General features: G+C 31.8%; 1 pseudogene; it reads left to right on the plus strand.

Moving 5' to 3' along the window:
- The first annotated feature begins 405 nt into the window (after positions 1-405).
- Positions 406-14,907, plus strand: LOC130220255 (serine/threonine-protein kinase D2-like; annotated as a pseudogene).
- Positions 14,908-19,130: the final 4,223 nt, after the last annotated feature.

Raw genomic sequence — 19,130 nt, forward strand, 5'->3', positions numbered from 1 at the left:
AATGATTCAAAGATGATTCCTTGGATTTACTTTTTTTTAAGTTACGTGGTCGTAAACAATTTATTTGGGCTAAATTTAAACAAACAAATGAAGTTGAACATTACTAAATTTAATTCGCTTGTTTAAATTCAGCCCATATAAATTGTTTGCGACAATTTTGCATAATTTTTTTGTGTAGGAGGAGGGTTTTGATTACATCTCACGCTAATATTAGCTTAGAATTTAAACTTTTTTTTTTTTTTTTAAAGTTAATTTCAATAAATAAATTCCTCAGTTCGAGCTCATTAAGCAACACAAGCAGCATATAAAACCTCTAAATCCGCCCAGAAACCTCACTATAGCTCTCAGCACAGCAGAGCTCCGAAAATTAAAAGCGCTTCAGTGCAACAACAGGAAATGTTCAAAATGCAGCTGGCAGAAGCAAAAGAACGTGCAGCGCTTGCACAAAATATGAGAGGAGTTCCCTGGTGGCTTCACCTGCAGAAGGCCACAATCAGACAACCCTTCATTATCATGATGACCGCCGTTCCCAGCTACTCCATGTTTATCCATGTGCCAAACAAACTGATAGAAAAGGATATTGTGGTTATGATGAGTTACTGTAGTGTGGTGAAAGCCGTTGATAACAGGAAAAGAGAAATATTACATAAGCGTAGTGCGATGGATAAGTATAGAAGCCATGTGAATGAAGCTAATCAATCTATCTCTCGTTCTTTGTTTTGTCCAGTTTCCTGAATGTGGCTTTTATGGGATCTATGACAAGATCCTCCTGTTCAAGCACGACACCAGTAGCAATAACATCCTGCAGCTGGTCAAGGCAGTGTCCGACGTCCAGGAGGGAGATCTTGTGGAGGTCGTCCTGTCCGGTGAGCTTATTGAAAGTCTTGCAAATGGGCAGCAACAAAGATTGTTAAATAATAATATTAATAATAATAACAATAATAATAGTAATAACCATAATAATAGTAATAACAATAATAATAAAAATGATTATGAAAATAATAATAATAGTAATAATAATAATAATTATTATTATTATTAGTAGTAGTAGTAGTAGTAGTAATGAAAATATAAGGAAAATATTTTTAATAATGCATTGCTATTTGTTAACTAAAACTATTTATTTTTATTAATAAAGCTGAAATAAAATGTAAATTTGAGATGACAAAAAATGTTTAAGTTATGACATTTATTACAAATATGTAATATAGAAACTAGGTTGAAGTACTAAAATGAATAAAATGACATCTAAAATAAACACAAATAAAAGCAAAATAGAAATATAGAAATATAAAACCCAATAAAAAAGTACATGAGCTCATAACAAAGTTACTAATACTAAAATTAAAATGATAAATGTAATATACTGAAAATAAATAACACATACATTAAAAATAGAAACCAGGTTTATGTGCATACGCATATTGGGAAAAATCTAAATATCTATTATTATTTTCTTTATGCTGAATTTTGATATTAAAATTGCCCACAGTCAAACACACACACACAATATATGGGTTTTTATGGTTAGATTTACCCATATGGAGAAACACACTGGGATGTCATTATGCTGGAACAAATGGAAAATGAATTTCAGGAAAGCACTGGAACATGAATCCACAGGCTTTGTATTGTTGTGAAGATTGTGTGGACTCTTTAATATCACAGTCCTTTCAGAAGCAAAAACTCACTGAAGGACGATAAAAATCAACAATGTATGTCACAAAGTAATTTCCTGAAAGACACGCTTTTTTAATAATGTTAAACTGGCTTTAATGTCAATAGCCAATCGCTTTTCAGCTGAAGTCAGTCTGACTGGAGTAGATCTGACCTAACATTTTGATCAGTTTTGACCTTTTATCAATTAGATAAACTCACATAAGCTTTAGTTATTTGTGAAGATCAAATATACTCAGCAAAATTGTGTTTAGATGATGAAATAATAGATTTGATGGAGACTGAAAGATAACTGAATATCTAATTACTCTTTTTAGTATAAGCATATTAGCCACATTTGTAAACACTTGTAAACTTTAGCAACATGTTGATTCCGTAACATGTTAAACATTATATAGCAATGCTAGCAACATGCTAGCAATATCATACAGTATGTTAACCACTGCAGATACACAATGACAAAATGCTAATTCATGCTATTTACAGCGTAAGAAGTATTATTTGTTTGAGTAGTATTTGTTTCTTAAGTATCAAATGATTATATTAGAATTGTTAGATTTCTGGAGTGTCATTTGAGACTGTAGTTTTCAACACAATCTCTCAGAAATTTGTAATATTTTGATTTAGTAGCCAATTTTAGGCACTCAAAAAAGTAGGGAAAGAAGTAGTATTTGTTTGAGTAGCATTTGTTTCTTAACAAAATCAAATCATCATATTAGAATTGTTGGATTTCTGCTGGATCATTTGAGATTTTAGAGGTAATGGTATGTTAACCATTGCAGATACACAGTGACAAAATGCTAATTCATGCTAGCACCCTGCAAACACATAACATCCAGCACAATCTCGGAGAAATTTGTAATGTTTTGATTTAGTGGCTAATTTTAGGCACTTGAAAAAGTAGGATAAAAAGTAGTATTAAATAGTATTAGTTTCTTAAGCAAATCATCATATTAGAATTGTTGGATTCAGGAGGATCAATTGAGACTGTAGAGGTAAAGGTGCTGTATGTTATCTATTGCAGATAATCAGTGACACAGAAATGGGTAATGTTTTGATTTAGTGGCTAATTTGTTCAATTTCATTTCTACATTTTAAAGTAGTTTAGTGGTGGGGTTTTAAAAATCATACATTTTTAAATGAATTAAATTGTATTCATTTGCAGGATTTTGGCCATTTTCTGAAAATATGTCAAATAGTTATGTTTCTTCCAGAGATGTGGGTAGAACTTCCCTTAAATGAAATTAACTTCCAAATTCTCCATAATTTGTAACCATGTAAAGTAACGTTTTTAACAGAATTACATGACTGAAATTTGTCAAAACACATAATCATAAATCTATATTACCTGTCTATAGGTACCGTTGCCTTGTACTTGTACATGTGTGATGACAATAAATTGAATCTAATCTAATCTAATCTATAGCTATGTATATTTATTGTTAGAATATAAAACAAATGGTGTGTGCAGAGTGAAATATAAACAGGAATCATAAACCTGTGGATTTATTCATTGTTTCTTTATTGCACCGCCTCTGATCTGCACATGCTTCTTCCACACATTGTAAAAAGGGATTAATTGACCATACTTAAATATGTGAGTAAACCCATTGCCTTAAAATTAATAAGTAAATGAACTATGTGCATTATTATAACAATTAAGTCAACGTAAGTTACATATTACAATGGGTTTATTCACTTTTCTAAAAGAAATGTCAACTTGTTGCTTTTAAGGCAATGGGTTTAGGGTACTCACTTTTTAAAAGTAAAGTAACAAATCACTTTTTAATGTTCAGAAACCTACACTTGAGATTTAGAATCTATAGTATGTGTTAATTTCTATTTACTGGCTGCACACTGTAAAAAAAAATAATAAAATGGCTTAAGGCAACTTGCTGCCCAGCTTTTTTGAGTTGACTGGAATTGCACTTGACTTGAATTAAGTTCTGCTGAAAAGTTGTCAACTTTTTTTTACAGTTCATGACTAGCAATTGTTTTTGGTTTCTAAACTGAAAAAAGTAAAGAGCATCATGTTAAAACATGTTAGCAACATGTAAATCATGCTAAAGATGTGCTAACAACATGCTTATTCATGTGCTAACACATTTTAGCCATGTGCTAAACGTATTAGAAACATGCTAATATTTTTAATCATGTTACAAGTTGCTAAAATATGTTGAAAACATTAAATGTGAGTTCTTTCTTCATTTTATCTCTTTAAAGTTCAATTTGAAGTTTCTAAGTTTAAGCTTAGAGTTTACAAAACTCTTTCAAAGATTTTTTTCTCTAGTGTGACTTTTAGTCTCAACAAAACTCAGTACTGAATAAACCCTGAATAAAGTATGAATACTAAAAAACTATTTTATATTATGTTAAGAATGCTTGTCCACACTGGATTTTGTCTCTAAAAATCACGTGAAAGCTACTTTAGCTCATAGCACTGATCTTAATAATGTATGTGATGTATTCTGCAGCTGCTGCCACATTTGAGGATTTCCAGATTCGTCCACATGCATTAAATGTGCACTCCTATCGTGCACCAGCGTTCTGCGATCACTGTGGCGAGATGCTTTTCGGTCTGGTGCGTCAAGGTCTCAAATGCGATGGTAGGGACCGTCTTTCACAATTAGTTTTTTATTCATTATTCCTGTGTTAATTTAAATATTGCTAAACATATCATGAACAGTTTAATCTATTATTGAACTCATTTTAAACCATCTAATGAAATGTTTGTGTGATAATTATACACAATTACCTTTTTTTGCCCTCTCACTGTCTCCCCCTGCAGGCTGTGGACTGAACTACCACAAACGTTGTGCCTTCAGCATCCCCAATAACTGCAGCGGTGCGAGGAAGAGGCGTCTGTCCACCACGTCCCTGACCAGCAGTCAGTCTCTGCGTCTGTCCACCACCGAATCCCTCAGCAGCCTCAACAGCAGCATGACATCTGAAGAAGCCAGCCTCATCCGGTCACACACCCAGATGGTAAAGCACATGCCACAGTATTAAAATGTTTTTAATTTTTCTGCTGACAGTTTTTGATTCCTTTTCTATTTAAAGTTTTGGATATAAGATTTACAAAAGAAAGAATGAGAGAAATAAGAAAAGGTTATTGGAGTGCGTTTTATCAGAAAGTAGCCTATTTCAGATTTTTTACTTCAAAATGTCAGATTTATTGTTATTCTTATTTCTTTGTACAGTAGATGTTGTTTGTAAAATTTATTCGTGCAGGGTGAAAATTGGTTTTCCTTTATTTTTAGTGCACTTTTATTGAGCAAAGGTATTCTCTGCTTAAATAACAGAATATGCTGGCAAGGTATGTTTTGATGCTGGTCTATTCTGCTTCTTGTTGGTCATGTGCTGGTAAGCAGGGTTTAGTAGATCAAATGGGAAATACTTTTGTAATGTTACTAATTTAAATTTTATATAAATGCATTTTTTTATATTTTATTCATCAAATTGTCTTAAAAATCAGTTTTCTCTTTAACCTATGTGGATGTTATGAATGGTTACTAATATCCAAAACAAACAAAAGGAGCTTCAGAGGTAAATAATGTATCAGTGCTCTTATGTATCAGGATTATAAGGATACAGGATTCTTTTAGATATGCAAACAAATCATCAGTCAAAGGCACTTGAAAAAGTAATAATAATAATATTAATAAGCAACTTTATTTTCTGAATTTAAAAGGCAACTTAAAGCGCTTAACAAAGAAGAAAGAAAAAATGACAAAAAGAGTAAGGACATCCACCATACTACTAATGCTACTGCTACTGCTACTACTACTACTACTACTACTACTACTACTACTACTACTACTACTACTACTACTACTACTACTACTACTACTACTACTACTACTACTACTACTACTACTACTACTACTACTACTACTACTACTACTACTACTACTACTACTACTACTACTACTACTACTACTACTACTACTACTACTAATAATAATAATAATAATAATAATAATGATAAATCATACATAGAACACTAAGAAATCACTTAAAAGCCATTCTAAAGAGATTCAACCTAATGTCAGAAGGGAAAGAGTTTCACTGCTTAGGTGTGAAAAAGGAAAAATCCAGATCTCCCATGGAACATAAATGGGTAGAGAGGATACCAGTAAAAGACCATAATCTGAAGATTGTAGATCACAACTAGGTAAGCAAATGGTTTAAAGTTGAGATAAATAATGAGCAGCCAAACAATGCAAAGCTATATAGGTCAGCATGAGAATTTTTAAATTAATCCGAAACCTGCTCTCAAAGTTTTTTTTTTTTTTTTTGCTGTTTGTTCAAACTACTTTTTTTTAATGAGCTGAAACAACACAATTCTTGAGGTTGTTTTGGGGGGACAGCTTATTTGTTTTATGTTCAATTCACTTACTCTAGATTTGTTAGGTTAACTGAAGGGACGTTTTACCAAAAACGTACATAATCTGTCCTTGAAATAAAAACATAAATACAGTAAATAAAAATTATTTTATCCCCAAAATTTTTTTAAAATGGACTGATGGTTAATATATGTGGGTTGTTCTATGAAATATATTATTCATTTGGTTTACAGATTTTTTTTCCTTTATTAAAAACACTTTACAAATGTATGAACCCTGTCATTGTCCGTGTCCTCAACCCAACTAAACCTACAGCTTTAATAGTTTTGTTTTGCTAAAAACTGTAATTTAGAAAAAAACAAAACTTCATAAATAGCAAGATTAAGTTTTTATCATTCACATCAATTGATTAAAACCTGAAATCATAAATACGTTCAACAAATAAACACTATTTTACATTTGTCCCCATGTTTCTTTCAGTCCTGTCACATTTGTATTAAAATGAACATAAAGCTTTGATTCAGAGGAACTGACATCCTTTGACCGAGGAGAAGCTGACAGTGATCAAGGATGCTTTCATGATATCATTGACTTGAATGATTTTATGCTTGTTTTTGTATGATTTTTTTAGGATGACAAGCTTAAAGGTCAGGCCCTGTCACATTTTTTTAAGTGAAAATGTACTTTTCTGGTGGAATGTTCCTTAAATCAATTTGTATTGGGAAAACATGAATGAATTGTGTGGAACCCAGCTTCTTTTACATTGTCAGGAAGTCGAAAACTGGAGAGATGTGCTCTTTTGTTCTGGTCCTTGTTAGTATACTAGAAGTTTAATTTTGAACTGACTTTAGCTAACTTAAGGTGGTTTTTGAAGCCCCCTCATGTAATGCATTACAGTAATCAGTCCGGGAATAAAACTAAGGTGCTACTGAAAAAAGTGAAGAGAGGGTTAGCATGGGGCTGAATCTTGCAATGTTTCTAGGATGAAAGAACTCGTTTTAACTGTATTTCTAACATGAGGTCCAAAAATTATTTTAAATTAAGTAAATTATTATTATTTTTATTTTGAAAGTCAAAACCCCTTCCATCCACTGTTAATGTTGATATTCCCATTCTACTAATTTGATGGACAGATTAAATGAGAATTGCATCAAATTTAGGATGCAAACTATCTACGGTCTAAAAGGTAAGACTTAAACCAGTTTAAAACAGCATCAGTAACACCAAAAACAGATTCTAAGCAAGAGTGTGTGTGTGTGTGTGTGTGTGTGTGTGTGTGTGTGTGTGTGTGTGTGTGTGTGTGTGTGTGTGTGTGTGTGTGTGTGTGCGCGTGTGTGTGTGTGTGCGCTAGAAACAATATGCTAAACCATGCTAGAAGTATTAGTAGTATTACTAATACGTCATATTGGTTTTTTTTTTTTTCAGCCCCGCACCCCCAGTGAGGCCAGACGCTTCTACACGGGACGGCCCGTTCACCTGGACAAAATCCTCATGACTAAAGTGAAGGTCCCGCACACATTCGCCGTTCACTCGTACACCAGGCCCACTGTGTGTCAGTACTGCAAAAGACTGCTGAGAGGACTCTTCAGACAAGGGCTCCAGTGCAAAGGTCTGACAATCATTATTAATTCATTCTGCTCGATATATACATATTTATAAAATATTGGTGTTGTTCCTGCGAGTTCTTCATTTAAATGCATAATAATCCAACTGGAAATGCACCGACCTGAGGTTATCTGATGATTTCTGTTGTAACAATTTGTGGCCTTAAATTCCTCCTATTATTTGGCTACACACCAAAGAAATCTATGCATGCCCATTTAGAGGTCTTATATCTGGCAAAGTACATATATCACAAACAATTTCATATTTGGATTTCACACAAACTGTCACGTGTCAAAATATTGCAAAAATGTCAGTGTCCATATATATCCGAATTAGAATTATGTACATATATTTTTCAAATATATTAACTATAAATTATTTATATCATGGTTGATTATATTTTATATATGTGAAATCCAAATATGAACTTGTATGTCATAAATGTATTATGACACAGAAATTGTTTAATTATTTTATCTCATGTGAGGACTTGTAACTAACCTACAAATTTTAAATAGTAAATGTGTACAGTATGTAAAGTACCTTTCAGTAGTTAAAATTTTTTTTCCACATAAATGATGCTGTTTTAAATGGTCTACTCAGCAAACAAAACCATTAGCATGTTATATGAAAATTCAGCTTTGCAAATGCAACAATAAATTGCGTTTACAAAAATAAAGCACACGTAATAGCATACTAAATAATGATAAAATAAAACAATAAAACGTTTTAACAGCACAATACTGAATGTAATAACTGGAACTCAACTCAGAAACTCAGCAACATTTACACAAAAGTTGAAAATGATTTATACAAAAAAATGAGTTGAGTTTTAGCTTTTATTTATATTTATAACTTAAATCTAACTTAAAACACTAATCTCCTAACATAATTTTTGCAATTATAATTGCTGTGTAAAAACATTATGCCACATATGAGCTGCATTAAACAATATGTGTTAACTGAGTAATGGATTTCACTGTGGATAATTTAATTAGTTTAATATTTGGCATGCAATGCATTTTTATGATTTGATTTATTGAATAAATATCTTAATTTTCTTTAAATATCAGTTTAATTTTAGCTTTTTGATCCTTAATGCATACTGTATTTTATTATTATTATTATTATTATTATTAAATGTTTAAGTTTGAACTCTTTAATATTGTCTCTTCACTTAGATTGAAAGCAATGACAAATGGCAAGTAACAGTAAATAGTAAATTTGTTTTATTTCAGCTAAAATAAAAGCAGTTTTTAATTTTTTAAACACCATTTTAAGGACAAAATTATTAGCTATATATTTTTTCAATAGTTTACAGAACAAACCATCATTATACAATAACTTGCCTAATTACCCTATCTCGCCTAGTATCTAACCTAATTAACCTAGTTACGCCTTTAAATGTCACTTTAAGCTGTATAGAAGTGTCTTGAAAAATATCTAGTCAAATATTATTTACTGTCATGATGGTAAAGATGAAATAAATCAGTTATTCGAAATGAGTTATTGAAACTATTAAACAGAAACATTAAACAGAAATTGGGGAAAAAATAAACAGGGGGGCTAATAATTCTGACTTCAACTGTATGTATGTATGCATGTAGATAGACAGATAGATAGACGGATGGATGGATGGATGGATGGATGGATGGGTGGGTGGGTGGGTAGATAGGTAGATAGATAGATGAATAAAAATAAAGATAGCTTTAAAAAACATAATTTTTTGCTTATATTAAATACAGCATTTTGGATAACCAATATTTGACATTATGATTTGATTTGACAATTAACACCTTCTTTTTTTCCTGTTTTACAGACTGCAAGTTCAACTGCCACAAGCGATGTGCATACAAGGTCCCAAATGACTGTTTAGGAGAGACTCTTGGTAATGAGTGTGTCTGGATCCACATTATTAACACATAAGGAATACATTTACACTGCGCCTTCTGTATCAGCAAACATGCAATTATTATTGTTTGTCACTTTATTCAGCGTGTGAGTGAATGTTCTGACCTCTTTCTCGTCTCTCTATCTCAGACATATTAAGTCCGAGCACAGATGCCGAGGTGCCGATGGATTACAGCAGTGAGTTTTCTGACAGTGATAAATCTTCCCTGATAGACGACTCGGATGAGGCCTGCAGCATCCCGGGATCTTTCTCTCCAGACAGCAGCCAGGACAGGTCCAGTGGAGACCAGAGGTAGACAGAGAGGTTTTAAATACTGTACAAACAGACAGAAATAAAACTTGATTGTGCAATATTGTAGAAAATATTGATCTTATTTCAGGGGCGAGGCAAGAAATTTTAAAATGGTTGGACCTTCGTGAAATAGCGTGGACCTCAGTGCCTTCTTGCCTACTCTTAAACTACTTATCTTATTGGTCATCTTTGATAATATAGTAATTGATTTAACAAATTATATAACTATGTATAGCAAAAATGCATCCAGAGTGCTAAAGCATTCACTTTGTCATAGAAAGCAGATCTTTCAAGATATGAAAGCAAAAATACACACTGGATTTTAAAGTTTTGATGATTACTAACTGCAAATAATTAACATATGTCTTGCTAATATTTTCAAATTTTTTTGTAAAAATTTAAAATTAAAACAATCGCCGAAACATAGGCTACAATGAAAACCAGCCAAATCAGGGTTTTTATGTAATGCTGAAAACAACGTGACTATAATACAGGTATCATACTACTTATTTTATTACTTATAATGTCCTTTCTTGACCAGCAATTAAGAATAGACAGCTAGTTTTGTATTCAGAGCTGCTGCATCAGTCAAATCAAAAAGAAAAAAGCACTCGTATGAGCAAACAAAGTATGGAGCAACAGTTGGACAATTCCATTTTTGTGCAATTCTATTTCGAATTTTCCATGTTAAAAGCATTTTTGTCTGTGTGGGCCAGCCTTCAGTTTGAGACCCTGACCCTTATATAGTGTTGCCACTGCCTTTTTTTAAAATAGGACCTTGTACAACTGTCTGTGACTTGAATGTGTTAGGCTTAATGGAAAATAAAAGTGCATTAATGTGTATTTGGATACAAGACAATTCACTACCGTTTTCCAACAGAACTGTATGCAAGGAACATATATGGAAACAAAACACCAAGTAATATTATTCATTTTCATGCATATTATGATTACAGGACAGATAATTCATTAATTATATATATATCATACATTTATTATATCTTTCTTATATAATATTTTTCTTTTATAATCTTTTTAAAATTAATTTATTATATTCATTTAGTAAATTCATTTTTAAAATCAATTAGAAGCTATTTTTTTAACTCTGTCAAAAAATAAATAAATAAATTACAAAAGATAAATGTAAATAATACTAATATTAATAATAACAATAAAAATTATAATAAATTTAAATGAAATATATTTCATTAAGACACATTCTTTTTTGCAAACGGTTCACTGGTAATGGACCCTTTTCGCATACTGCACTGCTCTAGTTCTCGCCAAAATGGATAGAGCAAGATGAAATAAGAGTAAAAAATTCTCAGTGAAATCACAAGAGGTGTATTTTAACACCATGTTGAAACAGTAATACCTCTCTGCTGACTACTTGTGATCCGAACACTGTAAATGCACACCAATGCAGGTTAGACCTTCTTTTACAGCTTCATTAGTATCATTCGCTTGTCCTTAGATTGACAAATACCAGGTTGTAAATGCAACCTATGATATGTACAGCATTTATAAAGATACACTGTAAAAAATTTGCTGTAAAATTAATAGTATTACTGGCAATTTTGGTTGCCATTTAATACTGTAAAATGTACAAGTGCACTGTATATTAACAATTACGATTGTGCTGTAGTTTTACAGCACAATTGTAATTATTAATTTACAATGCACTTGTAAATTTGACAATATTACCAGCAATTTTTACAGTATTACCTGTAATTACAAGCGCACTGTAAAATAACAATTACAGCACAATTCGTATGAGCACAAGCACAATTGTTATTGTTAATTTACAGTGTGCTTGTAAATTTTACTGTATTATCTGCAATTTTTACAGTATAACCTGCAATTTCTACAGTATTACTGGCAAAATGTTACAAGCACACTCTAAATGAACAATTACAACTATACAGTGGTTGTAAAGCACAATTGTAATTATTAATTTACAGTGTGCTTGTAAATATGACAGTATTATTGGCAATTTTTACAATATTACCGGCAAAATTTACAAGCACACTGTAAATTAACAATTACAACTATACAGTAGTTTTACAGCACAATTGTAATTATTAATTCATGTTGTGGTTGTTAATTTTTCAGTATTACCATCAATTTTACAGTATTAACAGCAAACTTTACAAGCGCACTGTAAATGAACTATTACAACTGTTTTGTAGTTTTACAGCACAATTGTAATTATTTATTTACAGTGTGCTTGTAAATGTGACAGTATTATTGGCAATTTTTACAGTATTACCAGCAAAATTTTACAAGCACACTATAAATTAGCAATAACAGTACTGTAGTTTTACCGGCAACCAAATTTTTTTACAATGTACTTAGAGTCAGTGGAATGTCTGCTGTGAGACTATAAAAATAGTGTTAGGAGATGAAAAGGGTCCAATGTTGATGTTTTGTTGCATCTTTGCTCGTCTGAATGTTTCATTGTCTGCTGTAAGACCTCCTGAATGATGTGCTGTGTCTGCAGTTCTAATATCCCTCTGATGAGAGTAGTGCAGTCGGTCAGGCAGGACCACACGACGCTCCAGCACCGCTATCAAGGAAGGCTGGATGGTGCACTACAGCAACAAAGACACACTGGTACTTGCACTTACTCATGGCTGACCTGGAAGGCACAGTTCACCCAAAAATAAACCCTTATATCTTTATATCATTCCAAACGCATATATAATTTGATTTTTTTTCTTCCTCGCTATCTCAATAGGCAGAGCATCTTATTCAATAAATATACAAACACAGAAACAAACAAACAAAATAAAAAAATAATTTAATATGTGGCTTCTGAAGACTTGTATACGTACGTATAGGAAAGTCACTTCAAAATAAAATGCTGACATTAATTAAACACTTTTTTTAAAAATCATATTAAATATTATATGCATTTAATACTTCAATTTTAATATGTAAATAGTATAATTGTATTTATTCCCATACCACTATGACAACATTTTACAATATGGTTGTATTAGTTAATGTATTTACAAACAATGTGCAGTACATTTATTACCGTATTTATTCATTATTATTAAACATTAGTTCATGGAAATTAAGTTGTTCATTTTTAGTTTGTTAACTCAGACTACATTAACTATGTAAATAAGCATTCATTTGGATTTTTTCAATAATGCACAAGTAAATATTAAAGTATAAATAGTAAATACTGTACAATATTGTTTATTTTTAGTTCATGTTATTAAATGCATTAACTATTGGAAACTTATTGTAATATCTGACCCACATATTGAAAGTAAAATTATTATAGTGGCGAAGATATTCTTCAAAAATTGTGTTTTTCAGACTGATATAAATATGAGTAAATTAAGATTATTTATTTTATCTTATTATTTTGGTCAGTTTTATCACTTTCATAATATGGACAATAATGACAAAGATATTCTTCCAAAATTCTATTCTTTAGTTTCTGACTGCTAGAAATACGAGTAAATTAATCTAAATAAATTAACCTAAATCTATTTATTTTATCTTAACAATTTTGGTTAGTTTACGTCGTCAAAACCATTTTCATTTCATAATATGAACAATAATGTCATGATATTCTTCAAAAATTGTGTTAGAAATACGAGTAAATTTAGATTATTTTATCTTATTATTTTGCTCTAAGTTTTTAAACCATATTCATTTCACAATATGAAATAATGTCAAAGATATTCTTTTCAAAATATGTTATTTTGTTTGTGACTGATAGAAATATCAATAAATTTATTTATTTTATCTAAATAATTTTGGTCAATTTAAATCTTAAAAACTTATCGCTTTCATAATATGGACAATAATGTTATAGATATTCTTTAAAATTTGTGTTCTACAGTTACTCCTGATAGAAATATGGATAAACTAGATTTATTTATTTTATCTGATTTATTTTGCCCAGTTTAAGTCTTGAAACCACATAAATGGAAACTACTTAACAGACATTCTTCAAAAAATTATGCTCGGAATGATAGAAGTTGTGTATACCATATAACTTTCATATTATAGACAATAATGACAGAAATATTCTTTCAAGTTTTTGACTTATAGAAATATGAGTAAATTTTGAATAGTTTATTTTATCTCAATAATAAGTCTTGAAACGTATCGCTTTCATAATATGAACAATAATGACATAGATATTCTTCTATATTGTGTTCTAGATTTTTCGGCTGATATAAATATGGATAAACTAAGATTTATTTATTTTATCTTATTTATTTTGCTCAGTTTAAGTCTTGAAATCACAATAACTGGAAACTATTTAACAGACATTGTACAAAGAATTGTGCTTGGAATGATAGAAGTTGTGTATAAAAATAAATTTTTGTGTAACTCTTCCTTTAACAGCCAGAATTTTCCTGATATTTTTGTGAACAATTCCTTCACACAGACTGTAGCTTTCTGTCTAATCTTTACACTACCCTTATACTTACTTCCAAACGTATTGATATTTCTTTGTTTTCTGCATCAATCATCGCACTCAAACTATAATATCAGCAGATCCTCAGCTTTTAAATCACAGTCTGTTCAGGTCTATTCTGAGCATCCCCTGCAGGACTACTATTAGAGTGGATATTGATCTGTACGGATGAATAGCAGTAAATGTCACTCATAGCCGTTCAGCGCTTCCAGACGAGTATTTTCACATAGAATGGGAAAAATTGGCTGCGGCATTTTCTCAGCATTGATATATTGACCTGCTCTCAGCCTCCTGTAAAACTTCTGAATTAACTGTGTAGCAATTTACTCCTCTAGCCTTTTCTTTCTAACTTTTCTCCTGGGTCTTTTTTCTCTCTCTCTCTCTCTCGTCTCTCTCTCTCTCTACTCCTCTTCTCTCTCTCTCTCTTGCCTCCTCCTCTTCTCTACAGCTCTGTTTACCCTTCACTTTCTTCCTCCTGTCTTATGGGGGACGTTGACCCCCATCACCAACCTCTTGTTGACCTTTGACCTCTCACCTCACCCCTTCAACAGAGGAAGAGACACTACTGGCGCCTGGACTGCAAATGCATTATCCTGTTTCAAAACGACACCACCAACAAATACTACAAGGTACAAATCTCTGTTCTTTATACTTCAAAGTGCCCCTTTATGCTATTTTAAAGGTTTCAAATGTTGTTTTAGACATCTGTTTTTGAGGGATAATGCTAATCCATTTCTGGACTATTCATATTTGAATCTTTATATATGAAATCTTATTAATTTTATCTATTTTTATAAGCTTTTATCGCAGAATAAAGCCCACTAAAGTGGTTTTGTTTTTTAATGTATGTAAAAATACAATTAATGTACAGTATATCACTTTTTACTCATATACTCAGCACCCTAAAACTAAACAGTTAGACACAAAACATTGATCTGAGCTGTAAAAATTCTCTAGCTCTTTGAAACAAATGGCTAGATGCAGCCTACACAAATATATATTATATGCTTATAAACACGATCAAGATAATTTCTAATACTATTAGTTTGGTTGTTATCGGCCACTGACAAACCTTGAATGTCATAACTGACCAATCAGAAGTATTTCAAAGGGTCATAATCAGTTAACATCCACCCAAAGTAAAAAAAAAAAAGCTTTTTAGTTTTCTTATAATATGCATATTACCTTGCCTAAAATTTCAGTGGTTTGTTTTGAAGGTTTGTTGTTTCTAAATCCCCTTTTCCAAGAGTGCTCAGCTTGGGGGTGCATTTCCGAAAACCAATGTTAGCCAACTAAGGTCTCAAGTTCCATCATTACAAGCAAAGTTCGTTGATTTGGCGTTGTCCAAATCCATCGTTTCAACAAACATTCGCAAACTGCGTTGGAAACTTGTATGCTTGCAATTACACCTCTGGAGCTGTAGTTAGAAACATTGTTCCTGGCTGTGTTTTATTCCTAGTTATCACCCCTATGCCCTATCATTAGAACATTCTAACTATTTAAACTTGGAATTATATAAAAAAAAAGCATTCAAGTCATCTCTAGGTGTAATTTGCCTTCAGAGCATTTTTAAAGTTTCCATTTTAGCAACTCTTTGTTTACAATTGCGCTCCCTTTGCAGTGCACTTTGAAAAACATTGGTGTCATTTTGAACACAGCCGTGGCTCATGACGAAAGCTATAGGTGACCTATTATTTAAAAGTGGAATTTATGTTACATCTCCTAAGCTTGTGAAAACAAAACAAAAAATCATACGTTAATGCTTTTAATTTATAGAGTAAAGTATCTGTACTGTATATGACTTGGGCACTGTTGGTTAGAACATTTTGCAGTGGTTTGCATGTGTCAATTGTAAAAAAAGACTTTTCAAAAAATAAGAAGTAAATAAACAATATCCTACTTATTAATAATAATAATAATAATCATCATCATCATCATCAATATTATTAATATTATATTAAAGTATGATTTTTTCATTTCATAATAAATAATAAATATTAAATTTCAATATTAATAAATAGCCTTATTATTTATTTATTTATTTATATGATTTAAATATGCTATTAGAATACGTGTTTGCTTTTGTAAGTGAATTTTATGTTAATTTAGAATAGAATATATGATGTTCTCAATAATATTTGTAAAGGAAACATAGGCCCTACATTTATTTCAATTAATATGGAAAACGAGTGCATGTTTTTTACCAAAACTAATATTGGATTTTTTTTTAAATACATGTGCGTGTAAAACAATATCATTTGTGCAGAAAGGAATTATGGGGTTCTTCTAAAGAAGTTGTTACTCTCTGCCCCGTTTAGAGCATCGTTATAGGCGTTTTATGTTATAACTAACATGGTTCAAACAATAGATCTGCGACAGAGAAACTACGGGTTTTGGGAAACACTCATCACTACATCATTCTTTTCCCCAAACGGTGCATTGTACTATGATAGTTCAGGCGCAAGTTATGTCATTTTTTTGGGAAATGCACCCCTGATTGGTCAGATATGGCCAAGTCTGTTGTGATCGATTGACTGCTTGCAGTGTTTCGGAAATCAAACACCCATCCTCATTATATCTTAGGGATGTAACGATTCACCTGACTCACGATTCGATAGGATTCATGATACTAATCTCACAATTCATGATTTAGTCACAATTTTTAACAAAATTATTTAAAATTTAAGGTGAAGAGGCCCTCTTATTTTTTTTCTTAAACGCTGCACTTTTTTTTTTTTTTTTTGCAAAATAATCATTTTAAAAACAAATAAATAAAAAAAAAGCTCAATAATATAAACTAAAACTGTGACTGTGCTGGGATTTTACATGTTTAAAAAGAAAAATCAGAATATCCATGTTTTCTGCCATAAGCTAAGGTCTTTGCACATTTACAAAATCTCCTGCTGCTGAAAACTCTTTCACTGATGACTGAGATGGCTGGTGTGGAGAGGAAAGCCTTTCCTAAACGAGAGAGCAGTGTGTACAGAGGTGTTCAATAGGCCCTCTGATCCAGGGGACTTGTCACTGGAATAAAAAAAACTAATTTTAAAATTACTAATTATATATTAGGATAGAGACAGGAGTTAAAAATGATTATGAAGGTGAATAATTAATATTATTTGTATAATTCTTTAAGTATAAGTATCAGTGTGATACACCTAAGAAAAGCTAATCTTGAACATTTTTAAATATTCAATAATAATAAGCAAATTATTAAAATATGCAAAAACTAATTTGAAAAGGAGAGGGTAAAAATTATCTTATACCTGCTTTTGTAAGAGAACAACTCTCGGTAACCTTCCAGTCTGAAAAACATCTTCACACTTTCGCTATGAAAACACTGATGCACATGTGATCTTCATAACACTCGTGAGAGCAAGCAAAGCTGCAAATCATCTGGTCCGCATGGTTTGGCTTATTAATAGTTTTTTTTTTTGCGTATAGACATCTATGACAGTATTTTTTACTGTGCTGACGGTTTATGTACCTCATATTCGTTGTTCTGTTAGTGTATGTAAACGTGTTTTTACAGTATTTGCACACAGTTTGTGAATTGTCTGGTGAACTTCACCGCTGTCATTTTACTCTGCCACCCCACCTCATGCTCGCCGCTGAAGTGCAGGTAAAGCACTTCTGCTCAATAAATGTATTGCGATTTATTTAACATTATTACCGATTTGAATTGTAACAATTTGAATAAATTTTCAACCGACTCACTGTGAATCGTTACATCCCTATCATATGAAATTCATTATTGGAAATTAGCTCAGCAATTGTAAACACTTTAGGACAGTAATGATGGCATCTATTTGATCAGTTCTGAAGATGAAATGTTGGAAAAACTAGTTGATCAAAATCAATCAGTGCTGTCATCAGAAAATATACAATGGCACATAAAATAAAAATCACCAAAACATTAACAGTCCAATGAAACAGAGTGCTATATTACAGCAGAACAAAAAATTGAGAAACTGCCTAAGTCACATTGTGTATAACTTCTAATTTTAACAAGTTGTAAAAGCTCTTCACATCTACCACCAACAAAAATAATAATAAAATAGTCAATAATTAATTATGATAAACAAACAAAGCTTAGTCCCATATTTGTCAGGGGTCGCCAGGGCGAAATAGCCCGCCAACTATTGCTGCATATGTTTTAGGCAGCGAATGCCCTTCAAACAAACTAGTACTGGGAAACACCCATACACTCTCGCATTCACACACGCTATGGCCAATTTTGTTTACCCAATTCACTTATAGCGCATGTCTTTGGACTGAAACCCACATGAACATGGGAGAACATGGAAAATCCACACAGAAATGCCAAGTGGCCCAGCCGTGACTCGAACCAGTGACCTTCTTGCTGTGAGGCGACTGTCCTAAGCACTTAGCCATCATTCTGCCCACAAACAAACAAATAAAAATATAATAAAAAAGTCATTCACTCTGCCACCCCACCTCATGCTCGCCGCTGAAGTGCAGGTAAAGCACTTCTGCTCAAAAAATGTATTGCGATTTATTTAACATTATTACCGATTTGAATTGTCACAATTTGAATAAATTTTCAACCGACTCACTGTGATTCGTTACATCCCTATTATATGAAATTCATCATTGGAGATTAGCTCAGCAATTGTAAACACTGTAGGACAGTAATGATGGCATCTATTTGATCAGTTCTGAAGATGAAATGTTGGAAAAACTAGTTGATCAAAATCAATCAGTGCTGTCATCAGAAAATATACAATGGCACATAAAATAAAAATCACCAAAACATTAACAGTCCAATGAAACAGAGTGCTATATTACAGCAGAACAAAAAATTGAGAAACTGCCTAAGTCACATTGTGTA

Source organism: Danio aesculapii, unplaced genomic scaffold (assembly GCF_903798145.1).
Source record: "Danio aesculapii unplaced genomic scaffold, fDanAes4.1, whole genome shotgun sequence".
NCBI lineage: Eukaryota > Metazoa > Chordata > Actinopteri > Cypriniformes > Danionidae > Danio > Danio aesculapii.